The sequence below is a fragment of the Phalacrocorax carbo genome, chromosome 1 (genome assembly GCF_963921805.1).
Source record: "Phalacrocorax carbo chromosome 1, bPhaCar2.1, whole genome shotgun sequence".
Taxonomy (NCBI): domain Eukaryota; kingdom Metazoa; phylum Chordata; class Aves; order Suliformes; family Phalacrocoracidae; genus Phalacrocorax; species Phalacrocorax carbo.
Window position 1 is genome coordinate 185387965 of NC_087513.1, and position 18252 is coordinate 185406216.

Sequence of the window (18252 nt, forward strand, 5' to 3'; positions counted from 1 at the left end):
GCAGCTTCATTAGCACCAGGACCAGACTGAGGAACTGATCCAGATTAAAAAAAGGGGAAGGGAGGGGGTGGGGGGGGGTGGCAGATGTTTCTTTAAGCCAGATCAGTTCCTTGGTTCAGCTCGCAGTGTCGTGCAAAGTGTGCCAGGGAGCTGGGGGACCACGGTGGTGTGCACAGGGACAGGGGTAAGGGCAGGTACACCTCAGGTCAGTATGGATACCAAAGACTATCTGATGAAGTGGCAATTTGGATTTAGGCACCAAAGCAGGAAGTGTGATTGCTTGGAGATGCCCTCAGCTCCTATTAACTAGTTTTAAGCGATTCAGTTTAAAACAGCTCATTTAAAGCCACCTTGAAGAAAAACTGGAATATTTTATATTCTGCTTCTTTAGAATATACTTAATAACCTTCTGATGTAGACAGTCAGTGTAACAGGTGTTGATCTGCTCTTCATTGCAAGTAAGGATTAGTGATTAACAAAAAATACAAGCTTATTGCTTGTTACAAGAACTATTGTCAGAGATTAGAGAAATACCAGCGGCATTACAGGTATGCCGAGGTAGCAGGTTGCAGTCACTTTTCTCCAATCCCATTCCTTTGTGAACAAAAGTCCCCTACCAGTACTTATAGGAAAATAACCTGTGGAATGTCCCAGTGAGGACCAAGTGAGAAAAGGTGAAGAGAGGGAAGTTTTGGGTTGTAATATCAACTACCCCTTATCCCACTGTTTCAGTTGGTTTTCTCCACCCGGAGTGTGGTTTAAGCTGTGTCACTGTCAGCTGGCATGCTTACATACCAATAATAAGGCACAAGTCTAGTCAGCAAATGCTGTGGCTCCATCCCAAATAATTTTTCAAATCCACGCGTCACACTGAAGCATACCTCAGGCCATAAGGTTTTTGGTTTCCATTGCACAGGGTGTAATTTTTTTTCATAACATGCAACCAAGAAGGCAGAATTCAAAACCTATGAGCAAGAAAAGGTCACTTTTTCATGAAGAAGGATGATGTATATGTCTTATACAGCTTTATTAATATATTTACATTCGATGCCAGAGACCCCAAGAGGCTCTGAGCATAAAAACATTCAAAATATATGAATAAACAAGAGTGATGATTTAGATATTCTCCCATCATAGTCCCCATGTCCCAGTACTGCCCAAGGCACCATTCAGGGCTTTGCTTGCATGGGGGAGATCCCAGCTAGGTTAGCTTTTCTGGGAGCTTAATGCAGACCTCTCCATACAAAGCTGAATCGCAGCTTCTTGTATTTAACCTGAAACCAAAGGATAAAACCTCAGCCAGTTTTCAAGGTATCTGCTTGGTAACAGAGTGGGTTCTGCCCTGACCCAGACAGGGCTCAGCAACCGGGGTTGCCACTGATGGTGCTGGCCAATGACACTGTCCTTCATTAAGTCTTGCTAATTATATTAGCTGCCTCTCAGCTGTTGCATGGGCACTAGCCAGGAAAGGGATAGTGAGAGAAGTGATTCCCAAGGAGGACTCTTTAAATGCATTGCACACGTAATCTTGCCTTGCCTAGGGGAACAGACCAAGCGACATTTGGGGTCCTTTCTCCAGTTTTGTAATCCTGGCCAGACTCTCTCAGCCAGCTAATAGAGATTGCAGCAGGAGATGCTGCAAGTTCACGATGTAAACTCAAGTGAAAGCTGCCTCGCTGAACTGCCTACCCACTGGAGCAGGAGCCTGCCCACGGTGGGCAGGAGAGGAAGAGCACAGCTGCCCCAGGGGTGCTTGTCATGTGCATCTCCAGGAGCATCCAGAGCATCCATCTCCCTCGCACAGCTGCAGGCCACATCCCTCTCTGCATCTGACCTGCTTGAGGTTTGCTGGTGAGGCTGGGACCCAGGGCAGGAATGCAGAGTGATGCCAGAGTGGTTATTTCGAGGCCTGCCTGGTGATGCAGAATGCACTATATGGCAATGGGGCCTGGCTGTACAGTGCTTCCTCTGGGCCAGCACCAACCCTGACCGTCCAGGGAACATGTGTGAGCCAACTCATCCACCCTAGTATGTGACCAGAGAGAGCCCTTGTGCGATCCTCTGCCTCCCTCGTACCAGCACTCAGCCAGGGGCTGCAGAGTCCCTGCCTCTCCCCATGCATGGAGCAAATGAAGCAGTTAATGGCAAGAGAGAGGAAAAAAAGCCCTGCATCACAGGCTTCCTGATAACACAGGGGATAGGACCTTCTCCCAGGATGTGGCACCAAGTTCCTGCCATGACACAGACGGAGATGGGTGTTTCACATCTGAGGCAGCAGCCTCTAATAACGGGGTGATAAATGAGTTGACCAGGCTGAGAACTGCAGTCTGGCCTCAGGCTTAGCACCAGAGAGAGCCACCTGCTTGCGCAGTGGTAGGTGTCTGTACCTTTTCAGGTCAACAATGCCTAAGCTGTGCACATCCCACCTGCATTTCATTGAGGGCTTGTTCAGCAGCTTCCTCTCCTTGCGAGGTGCCCAGGGCCACAGTCCCTCCCCAGGCTCTTCACAGGGAGCCCATCAGCACATGGACATACATCTGCTCCCTGTGCTGCTGCCCTGAGCTGGCCAGGCACAAGCCACGTACACAATGGCCGTATAACCTCATTAGAGTGCTGGCACCGTGCCTAGGTGAGTAATGTCTGCTGGAGGTAACAAGTGCTGCACCTACGGCCGCAGCCACATCTGCACTGGGTTTAGGGTGCCCTTGGGTGACCAGGCAGGGTGGTGAGGAATGAGTGTCTGTGTCGAACAGCCTGGCTCCTGAAGTGTGCCAAGTTATCTGGTGGCTTTTGTCTCCCATTTCCCAGACCTGGAAAAGCAGAGCACCCAGAGACAGAGACACCCTTATAATGACCCGGCAAAGGTCCATTGCTGCGAGACAGCACCAACCTGGGCTCGGTTCAGCCATAGGCACAGGTGCCAGTTGGATCTGGTCATGTCTACCAGCCCTCTTGGAAACTCAGGAGTGTCTCAGTTGTCACTAAATGCCATCTGAGAGCTGCCCACAAGCTTCAGTGAGGTCCAGCTTGGCTCCATGACAGATAAAAGCACATGAGCCTGTGACACAGCAGCAAGGCCAAAACTTCACAGCGCTGGCACAGCAGGTGTGACATCAGCCTTTATACATTTTTTCTGCTTAAACGGAAAATAAAAAATAAGAGAAGTCAAAACAACACATCCTTCACCCAGCAGTTAATCATTGCTTTCCAGGGAAGGAACCCTGGACCAGCAAGTGGCACCTTATCAAGTGGGCGTGTGAACCATCATCCTGGCAGGGATGCAGCCATTCATCTTTGCTCTGACTCATCAGCAAAGCATGTTCATCCCATGCAAGGTGTTGGTGTTGCCGCAGATCTGAGGATCCTTGGCCAAGGGGCTGTTTGGGTGAAGGTGGTGCAATGGATCTTGCAGGTGTTTTGTTCACGGGGGTTAATGGTTAAAGCCTTAATGGCAAAGGGTAGGCTGCATGAGTTGGTGTCAAACCCTGTTTGCTTGCTCATGTGCTCTTGGTCAAGCTGGCTCTTTGCAGGTCTTGTACAGGGAAGACAGGCAGTTGCAGCTGTGTGTTAGCAGAGGTGGCAGTTGTCATGTAGTGTTCCTTGTGTTGGCTCCATGGGTAGTTCTTGGTGGGACAAATTCCTCCTCGGGGGAATTTCTGCACAAGCCATGCCTAACCTGCTTCTGAAAGCCGAGCTAGACACAAGTGAACCAGGTGGGGTTTTAACCCACAGGTGGTGCTGCAAAGGATGAGAAGCCAGAGGGCATGACTTGCTCTTGGCATTTCTATGGCTCACAGGATCCCGAGGAGTATGCGGGGATGTAGCACAAGACAGCTGTGAGCCGTGCTGCGTAAGGGACGTACCGTTGGGCAGGAGGAGGAGGCAGGCGGGGACCGAGACCTGAAAAATCAGCCCTGGTGTTTGTGGGAAGGCAAGCGAGGTTTGGGACTAAGAGGGGGGAACCTCTGAGCTGTCCCTGGCAGGTGACATATGACCATCAGAGCCAGCCAGTGCTGCAACCCCACCGTTGCTCCCAGCGTCCTCTCCTCCCAGCAGCAGGGCCCAGGCAAAGGATCACTTCACCCATAGCCAGGGTCAAACCCCTGCCCCCTCCGACCTCAGCCTCAGATCTGGAAATGGTGCCTTGACCTGGGATCTTCGCAGATGGATTAGTTTCATTCCCAGCCTTCCCAAAACTCAACATATGCTTTAGCCCTGATCTGCCTTGTGCACTGACCCTCTGGTAAAGTTGTACATTAATTTGTATGAACTAAAAAGTTATTATTTCATGAACAGAGGTTCTCCGACTTTCCTGCAGGAGTGTGCTGATTCTTGGAGAGATGGAAAAGGACAGAAATATTCACAACTACCTCTGAACAACAATACTTATTTACCAGAAATTAAGAAAGAGAATAAATACATGTAGAACTGTTAAAAACATTGAGCTGAAAAATTTCACTGTCCAGAAAATGAGGGGTTTACCCAATGTTTATTGGAAAAGTTTTAAATTTGAATAAGTGAGAAACTTTGAACTAGAAATATATTTTTATTTTATGTACTCAAGACTTTAATTTAGCTTTTCAAATTCTCCTTTCAAAGCTAAAATTTGTTTCCTTCCCAAGTTGTTTGTGTAAGTTCCACACAAAAAGAAGAAAGGACTAATGCCTAAGGAGGAGTTAGAAGATAATTTCTTCCCAATTTTTTCAAAACTGAAGGAAAATATGGGAAAAGGAGGGGACAAAATACTGGGAAATATTCATTCCTTTGAACCTAGCAACAAAAGCAGGAAAAGAAAGGATGAAGGAAAACCCAGGTTAGATATGGTTTGCATTTTCAATGACATTATTTCAACTACAATCAAAAACAACTTTTTGATTTTTAAGACCAGAGGGGTTCTTCACAGCAGAAGATACTTTTAAGATATGTTTCATCATACTGTAATGACAGGGACTACACAGAAAGGTTCTTTCAGGTGTCAGGGGAGTTTACAGGCCCCCAGTAAGAAGATAATATGGGAAACTTCACTAGAATAGTGGCTGTGTGGTTGTACGTGACTGTTTCAAAGGTGAGCAAGAATTGGTAATGTAGATCAATTCCCTGTTATCAGGAAGGGGTATTAGCCCAACATATTTCTCTTATTTAAAAAACAATGTCCCTATTTGCTGAAGGGGTAACTGACCAATGCATCAACTTTCTGCATTTCATATTAGAAGAGGAATAAAACAGGAGCAGGAGGTGGAAGAGGAAGACTGGGATTCTGCACACCTTCACACTACACTGACAGGCCCATACGAGTGCTTTGCATCTGCAACTGTATGCTAAATGTACAAAAAAAGTAATTCAAAACTGTCCACAGGCCAAAAAAGAAAATCATCAGATGCAAAAGCCTAAAAATCAGGGTAAAGCCAGACTGACAGGAGGGAAAGTTTGTATATTAGTTCCATCAGGTATTTATATACATTGACAAGGTCCCCCTGAGCCTTCTCTTCTCCAGGTTGAACAGTCCCAGCTCTCCTAGTCTCTCCTCATATCAAAGATGCTCCAGCCCCCTATCATCTTCATGGCCTTTTGCTGGATTCACCTCAGCATGTCCATGCCTGACTTGTACTGGGGAACCCAGCATTGGACCCAGCACTCCAGATGTGCCTCACCAGTGCTGAGCAGAGGAGACCGTCACCTCCCTTGACCTGCTGGTAACCCTCTGCCTCATGCAGAATTGTTGGCCCGTGTTGCCCACCAGGACCTACTGGGCTGTTTCGCACAGAGGCTTGGCACTGCCATGGCCCAGCTGGTGTGCCAGGGCCATGGTGGGCACCCCGAGCCCCTCAGTGAGCCGGAAAAGTCAGCAAGGCCAAAACGTTGGGCATATGGTTAGTGGAACCTAGCATGAGCCCTCATTCCCACTCCATGAAGCCACCTTCCTCTCCTTCCCCAAGCCTGCTCATAAAGGAAGTCATGTCCCCTATTCCTTTCCAAAACATAAGGCTTCCCTCTTTCCTCACAGTTGCTGGAGGTGGGGATGGCCAACCTTTCACAAAAGCCACTCCCCAAGCTCACATCCCCTTCCTTCGCTTCCTGTTGTAGGTCTTCCTCCCACTGCCTCTGCCAAGCCTTCCTATCTTCCAGCCAGAAGCCACCTTTATTTTCTCCAGCCCTGGCAGGGCACGGAGAGCAGCCTGTGCCAGCTGGGAAGATGGGCCAATGTGAACCCCACCAAGCTGGGCTTTGCTTTCCTGCCCCCAGGGGAATCAACCAAGAGCTGGGGACCAGACTTCTTCCACCACCCAGAGCAGGTCTTCTGCTTCTTCAGAGCAATGAGACAGGCTTTCCAAGAAAACATGAGAATATGAGGAGGAGCTTGTTTTAGGGAAATGTTTGTCTGCTCAGAGGAGCCAGCAAATCCCCCTGGAGAGTGTGGACTCTGGAGTTTCAGCTCAGCATTGCATCAGGGAGAAATTTAATGGTGCAAACGGGACGAGTAACTGCTGCACTGATTGAAAATTACTTTGAGGGAATATAGGTCAACAGAACATAATCTGTCCTGCAATTTGGCCAGGATACAGAAGTTCATACCTCTGCCATGAACACTGCCATGAGAGGTTCAGGGATTCCGCATGGTTAAAACAGAGGATTATGTCACATCCTGAAAGGGCAGAGTGGTGCTAGCAGCCAGAGTTAATAGTCGGAGCCAGGCGCTCGCCCACCTCCTGTGCCTTCTCCACAGAAAACAGCATGCCTTTCTTATCTGCCACTCGCTCTTCCCAGCACCAGCTGATGAGGTTTCCCTTTCTCTCCCGGCTGGTACAAAATAGGCGTCCGTCTTCCAGGAAAGGCACAAATCTTCTTTGACAAGCAGTGATATTAACAGGGATTAGGGAATGCAAGAGCCACTGCCAGAATTGACCAAAGGATGCAGCGTTTTAATCAAGATTAGAGGTTACACAGGGGAGGAGGCTGTATTTTCAACCCACTGTGAAACCAGTTCAGAGCAGGGGTTTCTGAGCAACTGGCAGCCTGCGATATACGGGGCTCACAGCAGCACCAGTCCTCCCTAGTCTCAGCAACAGGGTGCAGTGATGGAAAGGGAGCATCACTGCTGGCAGGGCGGCTTGCAGAGGTATTTCTGCTGCTGGCTTGTATTGCTTCCCAAGATTAGATGGAATCGCAGCACGAGGTATTCTCCTATCAGAGCTCTCTCAGCGTGTGGATGGCAGGCACAGCTGACCTTGCCTTCAAACCCTGTGGAAACCCCTCCATCAGGCAAAGGTTTTCTACTCTCTCTCACAAGCAGTGAGTTTGGCAATTTGCAAATAGCATCCGTCACTACCTCCTCACCTCCATCCATGTCCCCTCACAGCAAGTCTCTGTTGCATCCCCAGGTTTAGGTCCTGGACCTTCACAGTCAGTGAATGAAAGCACCTGCAAATAATAAAATCCCACGTCAGTGGAATTTGTGTTTTACCAGGATTATTTTCTAGAGGCATTCAAAATATTTTTTTCATATATTTGATCTCTTTTACTTTTAAAAGAACATCAGAAAGATTTGCCAGCAATTCTGGGGGGGAATGAGAAGTGATGGATTGTTAACTCTTTAGTAATGGCTGCTGTCTGAGTATCACAATCGCACCTGGGGCTTGGACATATATTTGTGACACTTAATGCTGAAGTTTTGATGTCTTGAAGTCATGCCTGTGTTGACATAGCTACAAGATCTTAGTCAAAGAGTTGGAAAAAGCAAAACCTTTAGCTTTTGTGAGGAATAGAGTAATTTCCCTGACCACCACATAATGTAGATAAACTCTTTAAAACAGGCAGCTCAGGTGCCATTTTAAACAGGTGCCATTTTAGCTGTGGCAACGTGGGTCTCGGCACAGGGGGTAAAGCCCATCTGGGGAGCTGAGGAAACATCCAGGCTGAACTTTCTTCACCACAGCTGGGCTGGCTGCAGTGTAAGGTGTGCACCAGTGGGTGTGCATGTGTGTGCACATATTACCGCACGTGTGACGGCGATCCTCTGTGCATTTTAAAATGCCACCCATCCATGTTATATGCTGGACGATGAAAACAGTAGCACATGAAGCTGCAGGCTGACTCTTGTCTGGTTTTGAAGCTGGTTACACCCAGCCTTTGGTTTCATGTGGTTTCAAATGAAGGTTTTCTTCCTCCTCTTTAGAAGTTCCTCCATAGTCAAACAGAAAGGAGGAGAGGGAAGGGAATATGGACAGAAAGAAGGATGATTCAAAGCACCCAGCACACTCAGTCAGCTCTGGTTACTAGGTGCCTGTTATCCTGTATCAATGATATGTGGACAGACATTAAGTACATGTGTAAATAATCGCAATTGCTGAGCCCCTCATGGATTTTAGCAAAAAAAATTGCCTGTGTGAAATTGCCACAGGATGTGCCTTATTCTCTGGTTTGTATTCATTATTCTCTTGTTTAAAAATTTCATTTACGTAGTCAGAAACAATGCCATGAGATCTAGGCCAGCAACCACATGCCCTAACTAACCAGAAAGAAAAGCCAAAGAAAATATTCCTGGATTCTGCAATACACAGTACACGCTGGATAATTATCTACCCAAAATATTCAGACAATAACAAATACAGTATTAAAAGAAAAATAATGTCAGGACTGGTCCACGAGCCATTCAGCGACCAAGTCTTGAACTAACAAGTTATGATTTTGAATGACTCCCTTGCAGGGGTCTATTCAGCGCCATGGGGGCTGTGGGTCCTCCCTACTGCTGGCGCCTGCCAGAGGTGGGGGGGGTGCCGGAGCAGAACGCCCTTCCCATGAGCATTTGATAACTGCCTTGCCCATTTCGGCACAACCTGAGATGCAGAGACCTCCTAAAACCCAACGCTGGGGATAGCAGCTGCTGGGAAAACCCCAGGCTGTCACCCTGCACAACAGTGCCTGGGGTTGTGCCAGCACGTAGCGCTGGACCTGCTCCCATATGTGTGTGGACTTGCTTCCTTCACCACGGTACATTTGGTCCCTCCTCAGTGTGCTGATATAAATAAGGTCACTTGCACAAACACACCCTGTTTATCTTCCTCGCTGCCACCAGCCCTCACCTTCTCCAAATATGATCGCTATGTCCCCACTTGCATGCCCTGCTCTGACATTCCCGTTCTGGTCCTTGCCTTCCTCCTGGGCTCAGCAATGCCAGCTTTGCAGTGCAATCAAAATGAATCCTGAGAAGGGGTCTTGCAGCTGGTGAGAAATGAAATGTCATGATGGCGTGAAGGCTTAGGAGAGGGCAAGGGTCAAGTGGATTACCCTTCTCATATAGCTCACAGGTTTTCTACTAGGAAAACCCACTTCAGTTATCAGCAAGGCAAGTTGTAGAGATCACAAAGACAGTTTCCTCTCAAGCCAGCACCTCCTCCCTCCTCCCTCTGTCCATACCTCCCACTGTCCCACTACCACTAAAAAACTCTGTGTCGCTTACTTTAAAGCAGGCTGCATTTTCAAAAACTGGTAATACGGGATGTGCTCCTCCACAGGCCTAGGGTGCAGGTTATCAATAATGTGGCCCAAACAACTCTATCATGCAAGCCAACACAGTTGTCCTTGGCTTATCTTTGAGAAAATAAGAGGTGCGGAGGCATTTCCCCAAGACATGCACTGGGTTGAATGGAAGAGACAGCATCCAAACCCCCTCTTCTTTAAACTAACATATTTAGTTACTAACAGATAACCTGATCTTAAACAAACAAACAAACAAACCAAACCAAACCAAACCAAACCAACAACATCCCAAACCCTAGATCCTATTACTTCAATGCATCTCAGCGCTGAGATCTCAGCAACCCCGTACAAAATTTTCTTTGCCAATTCTTCCATTTTCAGATGATCTTCCCTGCACTGTAATTACTTTATACTGTCATTATGACAAAAGAAAACCTATTACCTAGAGTAAAAGAAAGTTGAAAAGGTTTTTAAAAGTGAAATGAAAATTTTATAGCACTTTCCTTATTAAATACTGCCATGAAATCCTAGATAGTTGTGCCAAAGCCACTGCCATTGATACAAATGGAAGTTGCCAGTGGAGAGACATGAGTCTGTTTAGTCTCCGAAGCACATGATCCACCCAATATAGAGAAGCATATCTAATAGAAAGCACTGTGATGATTTGTATTTAACACTCCAGAATAGCCCATCAGGTATCCTTTAGCAAAGAGAAAGGAGAATAAAAACTGACATGACAGCGGAAGACAATTTTTTTCCTGAGGCAGGCATGAGTCTAATATAGCACATCAGTCAGGGGCTACTAACTGGCCAGACCTGCACTCATAATATTTACATTGATATCATTGAAGAATCTTTCATCTCAGCTTATGTCTTTTAACAGACCTGGGATGTGCAGTTTTTGTTTACCTCCAAACTTTCTGGTGAGGAATATGTTGTGAAGAGGTTTTGTTTGTGCGTTTTGCTTTTATAATGCTCTGCTGGTCTCTGTTTCTCTAGTACACAGAGCAAAACATCCTTGCAGTTTGGCATGGCTCCATTTCTCAGTTTTTCTCTTCCAGCAGCAGATTTTAACTCAGGCAGTTCATGGTTATTCCTGATTTTCCCAACCTTCCTTGCTGTTGTGCAGCTCTGCAACTTAGCCCTAGTCACTGAGGGAAACCCACACTTTCAAATAGGGTTATGGACCAGGATTCATCCATCTCCACCAACAAGGACCTCTGGAGGAGAGAAGCAGCAGGGTTAAGCTACAAGACCTTATCCAGAACCACCTTCCTGAGCCAGTTTCACTGCAGATGAAACACCTCTGAAATGGGTAGAATTGCACATGTTCAAAATTGGAATAATGCAGCTGGGTACCCATTTCCCAGCAACCCAGCTGAGGGCTGTCCTTGCGCAAACACCTTTGAATATCCACGCAGGGAATGACAGATCACAGTCTGCAACTCACAGCGATAGGAGAAAACATCAGATCAAAGGTGGCCTCTTAATCTGTTTTGATCTGTGCTCCCCTATTTCAGTTCACAAGGCGTACTTCATGTGCATGGCTGGAGGGGACTGTCCAGCACTTGTGCTTTTATTGTCTAGGAGACTTAGTCTCCAGCCTGAGTTTAGTCCAACACACATTTTACCATCTGCTCTATTTCCTATGTGCCTATGAGATCATTTTTCTAGACAGAAAATTATAAAGTGAAGATTCACATATGCTTACACAGCTTATTTCTATTATTATTTGTTAAACACTGAGAATCTCCTTGGCACAATACAGGGTCCAGAATGAAGACATATCAAGCCCTGAAGCCATGCTTCATGTGAAATACGCCCAAAATGGCTGTTCTGGCTGAAAGAGCAGTGTTAGGAATTTCAAACCACTTCCCTTCCTCGGAGTTCCGAGCGGATTCATGACATTTCTGGCAATGCAGCTTAAAGAACCATTCATGGAAATTTGTGCTGTAGTCATCACAAAAGCTTTCTTTTTTTTTTTTTTGCCCATGCAAAACCTGATTTTCAGTGCAAAATATACATTTCAGCAAGTTTAAGATTGCCCATAAACATTCTGGAATGCAATTTCAGAAAAAAATGGTAATGAGAAAATGTCACTATTCTTTTTTTAGTTGATAGTTATAACAATGGTGGTTGTTCACAAAGAAGCTCACTTCTTAGTGAAGCTTTTAAAACTCATTTTTCCATTTCTATTTTCTTGTCTTATTCTTCTCAGCCTGCATCTCCCATATTACTTACAGCAGCTCTTGGTGAGAGCTGAAACATAACATGGCTGAACTGAAGCTCCCTGTCCTCTTTTCCCTCTCTTCCTTTCTTGGTTTCCATCACTGTCTTTCTGGTTCCTTGTCTCTGCTGGAGACAAGGGCGGATGGCAACTGGATGCTGTCCCAGATTTGGAGGATGCTGTGTGGCTGTGTGTCTCCTCTCCCACAGCCCCACTCCAAGTGCAAAGGAGGATTTGTCTCACTTCCCTTGACGTCTAAAATACAGATGTCTGATCTGTGCTACGTGTCTGAAGCTCCTCTCAGAATCAGTAGGAAGAAACAGGCATGTATAAAGGGTAATTCACCTCATTGTAGGTAGGTTAGTGCCCAAAATAGGTCAGATGAATCACGCCTTCAAAGTGCCGCACTCTGCTGACCACAAAGAGAGCCTAGATGACTAAATGTTTAATGTTAGCTGAGACGAATCCTGTCCTCGGCATCTTCGCTTTATGCCATTGTCCTGCCTATTCCCCTGTTGCTCACAGCACACATTATCCTCCTGAATGATCTTTCTTCTAGCTTTCCTTCTCACATGAGTGGCAATGCCCAAAGAAATGCTACCTTTTCCCCAGCTGCTACCCCGAAGCAATTTCCCAGCCTGGGCTTTCTTCTGAGGTATCTCACTGACATCGCTTTTCACAGAATGCCTTCCACAAATCCTTTGTGAAAGTTCCTAGCTTATATTTCACATCTCTTCTCAAAACTCACCTCTATAAGGATGCATACACTGTAGCTTGCCTATTGCTAATAGCTAAGTGGGTGGTCTGTTAGGAATCATTAAAATTCTTCCTCTTGTACATTAACCCCCCCAGAAAAAACTTTCAGAAGTGAAACCTGCTATTATCCTATCACCAGTATGCTAGTGCTGGCAGTGCCATGGACTAGAGCCCCTCAAGTCTACAGTGTGGGTTTATACAATGGTTTACAATTGCTTTCTGACACTGCGTGAATGGCAGCATAAATTACAGTGCAGAAATAGATCAACAAGCTAAAGTGGCTTTACTTCTTTAAACAGCTCTTACAGGCACCAATGCTCCTCTGTGGATTTAAAGGAGTCTTTTCTTCTTACTCCTCCACCTTCCTCATTTTAAGCAGGCAGCAGTGAATGGAATAGCACGTTGTGAAATGCCATTGCCTCTTTATCAGGTTACAGCACTAAAGAAAAGAAAAGATGAAAATCCAAGTGAAAATCACTCCTGCTTCCAGTCTCACCCTGCCTTGGACTTTCCTCTAATAGCTGAAAGGGATTAAGGTCTTAAATAACTTGCTGACAAAACCACTGTACAATAGGACCAATTGGTAACGTTGGGAGGAGATGTTCAGCTTTGTTTTTCATCAGGTTCATAGAGGGTCTGACTGAAATACAACTATTCTCTTAGCCCATAAATAAATGCAAAGCCTGATCCAGTTGCGGGAGCCGCAGCACAGGGCTGAGGTTTGTAAGAGGATGATTTCTGGAAGGAGGTCTTCCCATGTGGGCACAGCGGGTGCAGGCAAATACCTCGTTTGGAAGGAGAACTGCTTTTAATCTGCAGTGCCAGGTGCCCACACATCTCATGGAAACCCATGGGAGCTGGGAAAAATCTTTGCCTTTGGGAGTCAGCCCATTAGCAGCATGCTTCTGCAAGAGGCTGAGAGCTCACGGAAGAGTAGCTTACTGCTTTCATCTCCCACAAAGGAAAAAAAAAAAGAGAGGTCTAGTATGATGAATGCCATCCTATTGCTGCAGCATCTAGGCATGCTGGCTGGCATCAGGACACGGCTGTGGCAGCTGGTAGGGGTCCTGGATCACATGGGCAGGGGCAAGCATGAAGCTGAAATAGTGCCAAAAGCATCAGGAAAAGAGGCAGGATAGCAAAAGAATGAAGACCTGTACCACTGCCCTTGTGTTCCAACATTCTGCAGACTAGGAAGAGAACATGCTCAAAGAGAAGAAAGCCAACTCAATTTTGTATACAAGAGGTGGAAGAAAGTAATTATAGGAGAGTGATTAAACTGCCTACCAGCCTTCAAGAGTTAAAAAAAAATCTGTAGAAGGCACCCAGAATATCCCTTAATCAGCAGTTTTTGCTCAGTACAACCTGGTGCGAAGTACTGAAGAGAAGTGACTGCAGTTGTTGCCACTTGCACTTCTGCTGCGATCTGGAAAGCCAAGGCCAGCTCCACAGGAGCATTAACCGGTACAAGCCAAGGACCAGTATCCATTGCTTCTATATGTCACTCACTTTGCAGGTCTCCTTGCCACATGGGTGGTAAAAATTACCTGGTCTCACCTAGACATTTATAGGAAACGTGTCCAGGTCAGAGCAAGCTGTTCCCAGGCTATTTTTCTAATTGAGATGGGGAGAGAGGTAGCTCCAGAGGCAAAGCCATCACATCCTAAGATAAGCTCAACCAATGAACCTTGCTCTCCATGGATGGTAAGGGGAACCTCAGACTTTGTCATTCAGTGAGTGGTATGATGAACCCCAGTTATGGTACCCAAGCCTTCCACACCTTCCCAACTCCAGTGCTGAACCTATTAACTGGAGTTGTTGCTGTGTTTTGGAAACTACAACCCAAACAGATGAGATTTCCAACATCAGCATCTTCCCTACATAACCCATGACTATGCTCAAGTTCATTTCAGGACCAAAACCTTATTTCTGCCTCAGCTTTGGAGGTCTGAAAGCTCTTTGTATGCTTAGCCTGGTGCATGCGCTGTCCTAGATAAAGCGGCCAATCCTGGCATTTAAGAGGAATGGCTCATGAGATGCTGCCCTCAGGTTGCCCCTTCCTCTCCTCTCCAGTCAGACAGTCTGGTCACTCCTCCAGAGACAGTGGCTATAAGGATCGCTTTTCAGGTTCTACCTGGCAGGGCTGATGTGTGCCTTCAACTCTTACTCGCAGCTCAAGACGTGGCCTTAAAAATGTATTGCAAAAACACACATCCCCTGAGACTTCAAGCTGCTCTTGCTGGTGTCCCAATAAGCTGCAAGGTGATAACAGTCAGTGAAATCCACAGTGACCTGACACATCTGGAGTCAATGGCGAGATGCTTTTGCCCGTGGCCTTCTGCTACCTGCATAGAAACATTAGGTTAAAATAAACAGAAGAGCAAAGAAAGCATCGTTACCAGGCAGGCACTGAGCAAAGACTGCCTTTTCCCTGTGATAATTTACTCTGCAGTTTTCAGGTTTGTTAGTCAGTTTGGGGTCACGTTGTATCAATGTCTTTTCCCCAAGAATAAATATGGTATGAAAATTCTCCTAACGGACCCCTGCAGACAGAGTCTAACTCTGGGTCGTGGAAGCAGATGGTAAACACACAAGCTATAATATCCGCATGACAAAACTCAATACACACTCACGCCCCATTAGCACCACTGTCAGCCTTCGCCCTGTGCTTCCAACAGCGCGAGCGAGGGACCCTGGGGAGCGAACACTGGGAGGAGAGTCCTTGCTGCGTGCCCAGGTACACCCGGCGGTGGGGACGCGCAAGGGGGGGCGGGGGGAGCAGAAACGGCGGGACTTCCCAACCCTGTGCAGAGGCTGAATCCAGTATTAGGCATTTAAAAAGAGAAGAGACAAGCAGAGACGGGGACGGATGCTGGTACGGTAAACTGCAAGAATAGGTCAAGCTGTCAGCTGTTATTAACCTTCGCAAAAACCGTATCTTCCAGTTCAGCCTCAATTAATTCATATGGTGTTTGTTTGAGAGCCTTCTTATTACACTGTGGAATTACTGGCCCTATCTCCAGCCTGGCTAACGTGCCTGTCTCTTTTCCTGCACCATTTAAACGTCAGTTATATTTTTGTGGTTGACTGGTTAGTGAAAGGATGAATGAATAAGTGTTTGTGCTAACTGATCTACATGAAGATGCCTCATTAAGCAGAAATGGACAGGGGATGATATGATTTTGATGTTGTCTTGGCTTGCTTTTGTAAACATATTTTCTGCTAAAGAAGTGGTGAGAAACATGAGGCGCTAAGTTTGATCCTATTCTCCCCATTTTGAGCCCCTTGTTTGAAGTGTATCAAAAAAGAAGCGCTTCCAGAAACCAAAGTTATGGTACATTCAGAACAAAAACAAAAGGCAAATTCCTTTATTTATGGTGACCAGTATGGTGCAAGCAAGTAATTCCAGGTCATTACTGAATGGCATTATATTTCTGATATAAAATCTATCCCCTTGCTTCAGGGACAAGAGGAACCTAGAACATGAATGTGTTTGAGTCTAGTGTTAAATAAGATGGTACCAAGGCCAGGCACCAGGGAACAGGCCCTCAAGACCATGCTAGTGTTGCAATGCTCTGCTCCTCCTCATCCCATTGCTGCCTCAATCCTCAGCCAAGAAACCGGGCTGCCCCCCATACGAGGCCTGGGGGTAGCATGGCACCCTGGGTATGTTCTTAGCCCTTCCAAGGGCTAGGAAGGAGCAGAGGTTCTGGACCACAGTGTTATTGCTCAGTTCCCACCTCTGCTTTGGTCCCTCCAACCAGCTCTCCCCAAGCTACCCAGGGGAATAGCCCTAAGCAATGGGTCTCCAAACCAGCCTATGGCTTGGGAGCCCAGGTTCAGGTCTTGACGCAGAAACGTAGACACAGCCATTGAAACCAGCCAAACTGCAGCTGGTGGGACTGAAAACCCAAGGCAAGACCAAGAAAATATCTCCCTTTGCTTGGGACCCTACAACATGCATGTGGGGGAAGCCCAGGCTCAAATCTTTGTTCTGTCTGAGTTAGAGCAAAGGCTTGAACATGGCTCTGAAGTCTCTGTCCATCATTACACAGCTGTGTGCTGTGGCGGGGGAGAATGGCTCCAAAATCACTCTTTTTGGAACTGTTTGACTTTATATAAACTATTAAATATTCATTGGATGAAAGAGGAAGATTGATCGACTGATTTAGGGAAACTGGAATGAGAAACAGGGCTAGTTTAAACTGGGGGAATGTGGCTCCGGATGTACATTTTGGCCATACCCCAATCTTTTATAGGGCAAATTTCTAGCAATAACATGCCCTTTTTCCTGCTGACCACAAAAGGAAAACCTGGGTCTTCAGGCCAGGTAACCTCCACCGCAGACTTTGGCCAGAACCCTGCTGATAACAAATGGGTGACTAGAATTTGGATGGCCAGTCATCTAGATCCACAGGTCTGCAATTCCTACTTGAAATCAAGCAGAAAGGAGATTTCAACATGGGTCAACCAATACCAACAGGATTGTCCTGCTGCTCTGGACAGAGAGATGGATGTAATAAAGCATGCATACACATAGACGTGAGGACCTGAACCCATTGTCCCTGAATTTGGACTAGCAACACAAATGAGGAGCAAGGGGATCCTTTCAGAAACAACTGTTTCAATAGCAACCCAGTGACTCCTTTCTCTTCTCTCTTTTTTGTGGGATGTCTGCCTCAAGCCTCCTCTGAAAACAGGCCCAAGCAGATGGCTTTTGGAGCCCACACAAGTGACCACATTTAATTCTTTCAGGCCAAGAAACGGAGGAAGTTTGCAGGGTCTGGAACCTTCCCACAGAAGGAAAATAAGGTATCTCCAGCATTTCTGAAAAAAAGAAATACCAGTCTCATCCAGGCAAAGAACAGGTTGACTTGCATGAGAAAGAATGGGAAAAGCCTTCAGGAAATAGCTAATGGTTTCCAAGTCTTTCCCTTGTTCATTTTCACAGGCTCTGGCTTTCTTCAGGGGAAGAATATGTCCTTTTTAAATGTGTCTGACCCTGGGCTCTGTTCCTACAAACATTGATTCAGAGAGGTACTTTATTGTTATTTATCCTCAACTGATGACTGAACTGGCACAGCTCTGGAGAAAGGGTATCCCAAAAGCCCAGTATCTACAGGCATTCCTGTTCCCTGGCCATACTCTTCCTGCCCTTGGCTAATGTTGAATTGCTACAAAACTTCTATTTTGGCTTAGCTGGGGTAAAAGCAGAACAAATACTGTGCAGCCCCCACACCTCTTCCTTCCATGCACTCTGTGGCAAGATATATGTTTGCTCCTCCATGTATACTACAGAAATCCGAACAGATTTGCAAGGCATTACCTAGCTGTATATTTCTGGCAAGTATGACTGCCTACATTTGTGTAAATACACACACATATTTGTGTACCCCTATGGTTTCTCAGTACACTAAACATGCTGATGCACATTGTCTGACACCAAAGCCATCCTGCACAGAAGAACCCGTATCATCCTCTTAAACTCTCACGCTCCCATGTCTAGGCACAGCCCGGGAGGGCGATAATTCATGCAGGCTCCACCACTCCCCGGACCAGTCCAACAGTTCTGCAGAACAGGCAGTCACGCTCCAACGTCCAAAGCAGTCCGAGGCTTTGTTTAATTTACCAGTCTAGGGACAGCCTGTAAGTTCCAAGTCACAACCAACTCCTAACTGAATTGAATCCAAAGCTCAATGCAGCTGAAGGAGCCAAGAAAGCTTTCCTCAAGAGACTGGTGCCATACGCTAGAGTGGGAAATGCGGGTCCTCAGCTTTTCGGATGCTCGGGCT